The sequence below is a fragment of the Chiloscyllium plagiosum genome, unplaced genomic scaffold (assembly GCF_037043375.1).
Source record: "Chiloscyllium plagiosum isolate Xiang-an unplaced genomic scaffold, Cpla_swu_hap1 HiC_scaffold_23, whole genome shotgun sequence".
In the NCBI taxonomy this organism is placed as follows: domain Eukaryota; kingdom Metazoa; phylum Chordata; class Chondrichthyes; order Orectolobiformes; family Hemiscylliidae; genus Chiloscyllium; species Chiloscyllium plagiosum.
Window position 1 is genome coordinate 64,683,243 of NW_028270161.1, and position 7,562 is coordinate 64,690,804.

The window sequence follows — 7,562 nt, forward strand, 5'->3', positions numbered from 1 at the left end:
GGAGAATCGACGTTTCGGGCATTAGCCCTTCTTCAGGAATGAGGAAAGTTTGTCCAGCAGGCTAAGATAAAAGGTAGGGAGGAGGGACTTGGGGGAGGGGCGTCGGAAATGTGATAGGTGGAAAGAGGTCAAGGTGAGGGTGATAGGTCAGACTGGGGTGGGGGCGGAGAGGTCGGGAAGAAGATTGCAGGTTAGGAAGGCGGTGCTGAATTTGATGGATTTGACTGAGACAGGCTGGGGGGAGGGGAAATGAGGAAACTGGTGAAATCTGAGTTCATCCCTTGTGGTTGGAGGGTTCCTAGCCGGAAGATGAGGCGTTCTTCCTCCAACCGTCGTTTCCCTGTGGTCTGACGATGGAGGAGTCCAAAGACCTGCATATCCTTGGTGGAGTGGGAGGGGGAATTGACTGTAGACAATGACTGTAGACAATGACATGAGATTGTTTGTTAACTGGCAATCTATAATAGTCATAATTCGAATTCTGAGTCCACACACATTTATTGAATTCAAGTTCCACAATCTTCCATGGCATCAGGTCCCCAGAACTTTAGCAGAGACTCTGAAATAATAGTCTAGCAACAATGCCACTAGGCTTCCTGTATGGTTATGTAATTAAAGATGTGGACAATAAGAGATTTAGTTGTTAACATCTGAACTTTCTGAGGCAGAGGAACATAAGTGAAAAAGAGATAATGTCAAATTTCACTTTTAGTTTTGAGTAAATAATATGAGAATGAATGACCAAGGAGATGTCAACATTTCCTTCAGTTCTTGCCTAAACTTCCGTTGTGTGGCTGCATAAATATATACATTTGTACATGAACTAAAATACATTAACATGTAACCAGTTTCAGTGGCAATGTAGGCAGGAGCTGTATAATCACCTCGATAATGTACAGTATTTGCGATCCTTGTAGATAAAAAACTCACAGCTGCTGTCAGCCACAGAAGGATAAAACTGCCTGATATAGTGAAGAGTAAAATTATGGACTGCCTTTGGTTCTCTATCTCAGGGTCTTTTTTACCGTTATTTTTGTATCCCCGGATGGCCCTACGAGATCTCGTGGCGATTACAATACGTCTGACAGTCAAACAATTAAATAGGAAGATCAAACAAAATGGAAGTCAAGGGATGAAAATACTTTGTAACCAGGAGAATGTTATACCTAGCGGCGAAGTGAAGAAGTTCAATTGAGCACGACAACCCCACAGAACATGACCAATTATTTGTTCAGGTTCAAATGCAAACCAAAAGGGTATGCTCTCTAGGACCACCAGGGCAGTGGTGACCATTGTAACTGTAGCTGCTATCCTCACTCTGCAATACCTTGTTTTCAGCTTCTCACAACATATAGCTACATACCGACCAAACGTGAACACAACAGTGAGCCACACTGCCACTAACAGGCTGGCTGAGTTCATATATTTAAATAACTTACAAACTCCAGTGTAGGAGAAGAAAGGATGTGTAAAGTGCAAACTGAAAATATGATGCACAATTACGCTGAAGATCAAGATCAGAACAGCTGTTGTTAGCATGGCGACCATATAAGCAGAGGTACAGTCAGATAGGCCGCACTTTCCCCTGGAGAGAATTATCAGTGTCATCAGGTTCACTGTAAATCAAATGGACAAAGAATATCAATGAGATCACTCAGGAAACAAAAATCTATAAATTGTGTAACAAAATATTCAAATGCTTTGTGACTCAGACTTGTGGAGAGTATTATCCATAAAGTGTTGGAAATTATATTATGGAATAATAATGCACTGAGTACTCAGAATAGAAGCACTGAAAATTTGGCTTGCTTTCTGTGTTCTCAAGTTTTGTTTTTTTTTAAATTAATGTGTATAACAGCAAAGCGTACAATAGCAGTTATCATCTTCCTATGTGACGGGTGGCATGAGACCAGTAAGTTGCACGTCTGTCGTCTGCAAGGTGTTAGAAAGGATTCTGAGGGATAGAATTAATGACCATCTGGAAGAGCATGGCTTGATGAAATGCAGTCAGCACGGCTTTGTGAGGGGCAGGTCATGCCTCAAAAATCTTATTGAGTTCTTTGAGGATGTGACTAGAAAGGTTGATGAGGGTCGAGATGTGGATGTGATGTATATGGACTTCAGCAAGGCATTAGATAAGGTTCCCCATGGTAGGCTCATTCAGAAGGTCAGGAGGAATGGGATTCAGGGGACATAGCTGTCTGGATACAGAATTGGCTGGCCAACAGAAGACAGCGAGTGGTAGTAGAAGGAAAATATTCTGCCTGGAAGTCTGTGGTGAGTGGTGTTCCACAGGGCTCTGTCCTTGCGCCTTTATTGTTTGTAATTTTTATTAATGACTTGGATGAGGGGATTGAAGGATGGGTCAGCAAGTTTGCAGATGACACAAAGGTTGGAGGTGTCATTGACAGTATAGAGGGTTGTTGTAGGCTGCAGCGGGACATTGACAGGATGCAGAGATGGGCTGAGAGGTGGCAGATGGAGTTCAATCTGGATAAATGCGAGGTGATGCATTTTGGAAGGTCGAATTTGAAAGCTGAGTACAGGATTAAGGATAGGATTCTTGGCAGTGTGAAGGAACAGAGGGATCTTGGTGTGCGAGTACATAGATCCCTTAAAACGGCCAGCCAAGTGGACAGGGTTGTTAAGAAAGCATATGGTGTTTTGGCTTTCTTTAACAGGGGGATTGAGTTTAAGAGTCGTGAGATCTTATTGCAGCTCTATAAAACTTTGGTCAGACCGCACTTGGAATACTGCGTCCAGTTCTGGTCGCCCTATTATAGGAAAGATGTGGATGCTTTGGAGAGGGTTCAGAGGAGGTTTACCAGGATGCTGCCTGGACTGGAGGGCTTATCTTATGAAGAGAGGCTGACTGAGCTCGGACTTTTTTCATTGGAGAAAGGGAGGAGGAGAGCGGACCTAATTGAGGTATACAAGATAATGAGAGGCATAGATAGAGTCGATAGCCAGAGACTATTTCCCATGGCAGAAATGACTAACACAAGGGGTCATAGTTTTAAGCTGGTTGGAGGAAAGTATAGAGGGGATGTCAGAGGCGGGTTCTTTACACAGAGAGTTGTGAGAGCATGGAATGCTTTGCCAGCAGCAGTTGTGGAAGCGAGTTCATTGGGGACATTTAAGAGACTCCTGGACATGCATATGGTCACAGAAATTTGAAGGTGTATGCATGAGGATCAATGGTCGGCACAACATCGTGGGCTGAAGGGCCTGTTCTGTGCTGTATTGTTCTATGTTCTATGGTCTATGTTCCAGATAGAGTCTGATCGCCAAATCAAAGAAGCCTTCCTATCCACGTATTCGCAACACAACAAGAAAAATCCACGACCATTAAAATTGACCACAACGGTTCCAAAGTTGACTTTTTGAATCATCAGTTTCCGACTTTATGCAAGTATGACATACGTCTTCTGGTTCATTGTCCAAATAGAAGTCTGAACAATTTCTCGGACAATTCAGTAACTTCACAGAACAAAGACAAGTAGCAAGTTCAACTCACTAATGCCTGAGACTGAACTCAATGCTCTTTAATTCCAGCACCTCACACAGACAGATGGATAGATGAGGCATAAACCATCATGAAAACGTAAATGAGACATGAATGTCCAGTTTATTTAAGCTGTCTCCAAGATCCATGCTATCACAAGCACAAAGCATAACAACTTGCTTGTTTTCTGATGATACTCATGCAAGTAGACAGCCTGCAAAGAATATTAATTTAATTCTCAAATTGATATTGTATTCTCTAAGCTTTTAATGATTGGAAGATGAGGGGGCAAACAGAGATTACTGACATCTCTGCCCTGAAGGTTTCGATCACAAACATGGCCCAAAAACACAGTTCAAACTGTGGTCTCTTCCTGGCAGATCTTGTCCCTCCATGAGATTGAAGTTAACTTTCAGTATCTGGAATCTGCTTCAGCATAGCACTGATCTGGCTTTGAAGCATCAACAGGTCACTTTTACTATGAAACAAACTGAAATTAACTTTCAATCCTGGCCTCAAAATCTAATAACAGTTTGTTCATTCTCCATTTAAAAACCAAAGCTGATATTCCGAATCCAAAGGTCACCTTTCAGCTCTCAGCTCACAGTTCATAGCTCCATACTAGGGAGTCGAGAGTCATAGGGATGTACATCACAGTAACAGACCCTTTGGTTCAACCTGCCCATGCTGACCAGGTAATCCGAAATTAATCTAGTCCCAATTGACAGCACTTGGTTAGACCGTTCTTATTGAATGACCTTCCTATTGAAGGACCCATCCAGATGTCTTTTAAATGTTGTATTTGTACTGGCCTCCACCAGTTCCTCTGGCAGCTCATTCCATACACCACCATGGGTGTGAAAACATTGCTCCGGAGATATCATTTAAAACATTACCCTCTCAGTTTAAAGTTACGTCCTCTAGTTTTAGACTCATCTACCCCAAGGAAAACACCTTGACTATTCACTCTACCCGGAGGGAGAAAGTGACTCTGATATCAGAGTCGAGAGTGTGGTGCTGGAAAAGCACAGCAGGTCAGGCAGCATCCAAGGAGCAGGAGAATCGATGTTCGGGCATAAGGCCTTCATCAGGAATGAGGTTTGTGGGCTGGGGGGCTGTGGGATAAATGGGAGTGAGTGGGTTTGGGGGGGAAGGTAGCTGGGAATGTCAGCCTGACATCAGTTGTGAGCCAGTTGTTGGAGGGGATTCTGAGGGAAAAGGTTCACGAGACGTGCGAAAGGCAAGGGCTGATTAGAGAGAGTCAACATGGCTATGAACATGGGAAGTTGTGATTCACTAACTTGATTAAGTTTCTTGAAGATCCAACAAAGGAGATTGATTGAGGGAGTGTGGTGGATGTTTCCTACATGGACTTCAGCGTGGCATTCGATAAGTTCTGCATGGTACACTGGTTAGCAAGATTAGATGGTATGGATGCCAAGGAGCGCGAGTCATTTCGATAAAAGATTGGTTTGGTAGCAGGAGAAAGAAGGTTGTGTTGGAAGGTTGTTTTTCTGACTGAGACCAGCAGTGGGTTCTGCAAGGATCAGTGCCGTGTTTACTGCTTTTTGTTTTGTTTATAAATGATTTGGACATAAATATCAGAGGAATCTTTAGTAAGTTTGCAAATGACACAAAATTCGTTAGTGCAGTGGACAGTAAAGAAGGTTATCTCAGATACAACAGGACATTGACTAGCTGGGCCGATGGTCCGAGTAGTGGCAAACGGAGATTAATTTGGATGAACCTGAGGGTGCATTTCAGTATATCAAATCAGGGGAGGGCTAATACTCTAAATGGTAAGGACCTGGGGAATGTTGCAAAACAAAAAGACCTTGGAATAGAGGTTCACAGTTCCTTGAAAGTCGAATCACAGGTAGCCAGAGAAGTGAAGAAGGAACTTTGTTTGCTTGTGTTTATGGTCAGTATGTTGAATATAGGAGTTGGGACATCATGTTGTGATTGGTTAGACCAGTTTTTGAGTACTGTCATTGATTTTTGTCTCCCTTCTATCGGAAAAATATCCTTAAACTTGAAAGCATACGGAAAATATTAAATAGCATGTTGCTGGGTTTGGAGGGTTTGAGATAAGGGGAGTGTGGGGCTATTTTCCCTGGAATGTCGGAGGCCGAGGGGTACAAAGTTAAAAATCACACAACACCATGTTATAGTCCAACAGGTTTATTTGGAAACACTAGCTTTCGGTGCGCTGCTCATTCATCAGGTGGTTGTGGAATATAAAATTGTAAGACACAGAATTTACAGCAAAAGTCTATAGTGTGCTGTAACTGAAATTATATATTGAAAAAGACTTGGATTGTTTGTTAGGTCTCTCATCTTTTTGAATGAACATATTGGTTTCAGTTCTTCCATATGGAAATCGCAGAACCTTTTTAAAAGTTTCATTCTCAAGTGAACTTTAACAATTGGTGTCATGTCGGCCCAGATAATGTATTTAAGACGTGAGCGTCCCTGTGTGAGGTTGTCTGTACCACAGCGGTCAGGCTGATTCTAATCTAAAAAACGGATTTGCAGAATCTTACATGGATTCATGCAGTACAAATAAAATGTAATTCTGCAAGTACAAATTCACCCCACAAACTTACATGCGGATGTGTGCATGTGGGGGTGTATGTGTGGTGGGAGAATGGTGGGGAGCAGGGATTATGAGTGTCTGTGAGAGAGTGTGTGTATATGTGTGAGTGCAAGTGTAAAGGGGTATAAGTCTGTGAGAGGGTGCATGTGTGAGTGTGTGTGTGTCTGTGTGTGTGTCTGTGTGTGTCTGTGTGTGTGTGTGTGTGTCTGTGTGTGTCTGTGTGTGTGTCTCTGTGTCTGTGTCTGTGCGTGTCTGTGTGTGTATCTGAGTGTGTGTCTCTGTGTGTGTGTGTCTCTGCGTGTGTGTGTCTGTGTGCGTGTGTATGTCTGTGTGTGTGTCTCGCTGTGTCTGTCTGTCTGTGTGTGTGTGTGTGTATAGTGCAATGGGGTCACCTGGAGTGTAACATAAACCCAAGGTCCCAGTTGAATCCATCCCATGAATATCGAACTTATCAGCCTCTGCTTGGCCACTTACATTGCAGCCTGTCCCAAAAGTTTGCCTTGGAGGATGGTCACCCGAAGGTAGGAGGACGAATATCCCAGACCGCTGAAGTGTTCTCCGACTGAGAGGGAACATTCCTGCCTGGTGATTGTTGTGCGGTGTCCATTCATCTTTTGTCGTAGCCTTTGCTTGGTCTTGCCAATGTACCGTGCCTCATGGGAACCTTGCCTGCAGCGTATGAGATGGAGAACATTAGCTGAGTTGTTTGAGTATCTGCCACGTACATGGTGGAAGGTGTCCCCACATGTAATGGTGGTATCCGTGTCTGACACGTCTTGCAGTGTCTACCGTGACAAGATTGTATGCTTTTGTCCTGAAAGCAGAGGCAGGAAAACAGGAAAGATCCCAAAAGGATTACAGATCATGAACCCGCTCAAGTCAACCTCCAACGCAGACTACGTGGAGAGTTTGTGCCACCGCACCTCTCGCAAACTCCTCAATCATCTCGTACATCAACTCTACAGCAGGCGCCACAACCTGGAATTTCAGATGGAGTTCACACTCTCAGCCTGCACTCAGGATACAGTGGTACAGTTACGGGACATTGTCAAACAGACAAGGCGGCAAAACGACACCACGCTAATGCACACCAAGAAAAAGAAACTGGAGAAACAGCATCATCACCAGCAGTAGCCAAGCCCACACCGGCACCACAGTGGAAAACGTTATCACCGCGGGGAAGTCGATCATCAACTTATTGGACCACACCCTTCAACTGGAAGAGATTGAAGTCCTGAGCAGGGGTTTCGGTTTCTGCCCCACCACCAAAATGGACCTCATGGGTCTTGCAGCAGACACAGAGGAGTTCATCAGACGAAGGGGACTCCGGGAATTCTTTCAAGGTGCCAGCAGTGATCCCAATTAGCCCACTGATGAACTGGAACTGAAGAGGAGCGACCAAAGAAGGTGTCAAGTTGGAACCCACCGGAGGCCCGCTGCCCTGGGCTTGACATGTATGCT

The 7,562-nt window shown here is 44.0% G+C and overlaps 1 pseudogene; it reads right to left on the reverse strand.

The window, feature by feature from the left end:
* Nucleotides 1-506: 506 nt before the first annotated feature.
* LOC148145917 (putative G protein-coupled receptor 139) lies at nt 507-6,828 on the reverse strand (annotated as a pseudogene).
* Between the last annotated feature and the right edge of the window lie 734 nt (nt 6,829-7,562).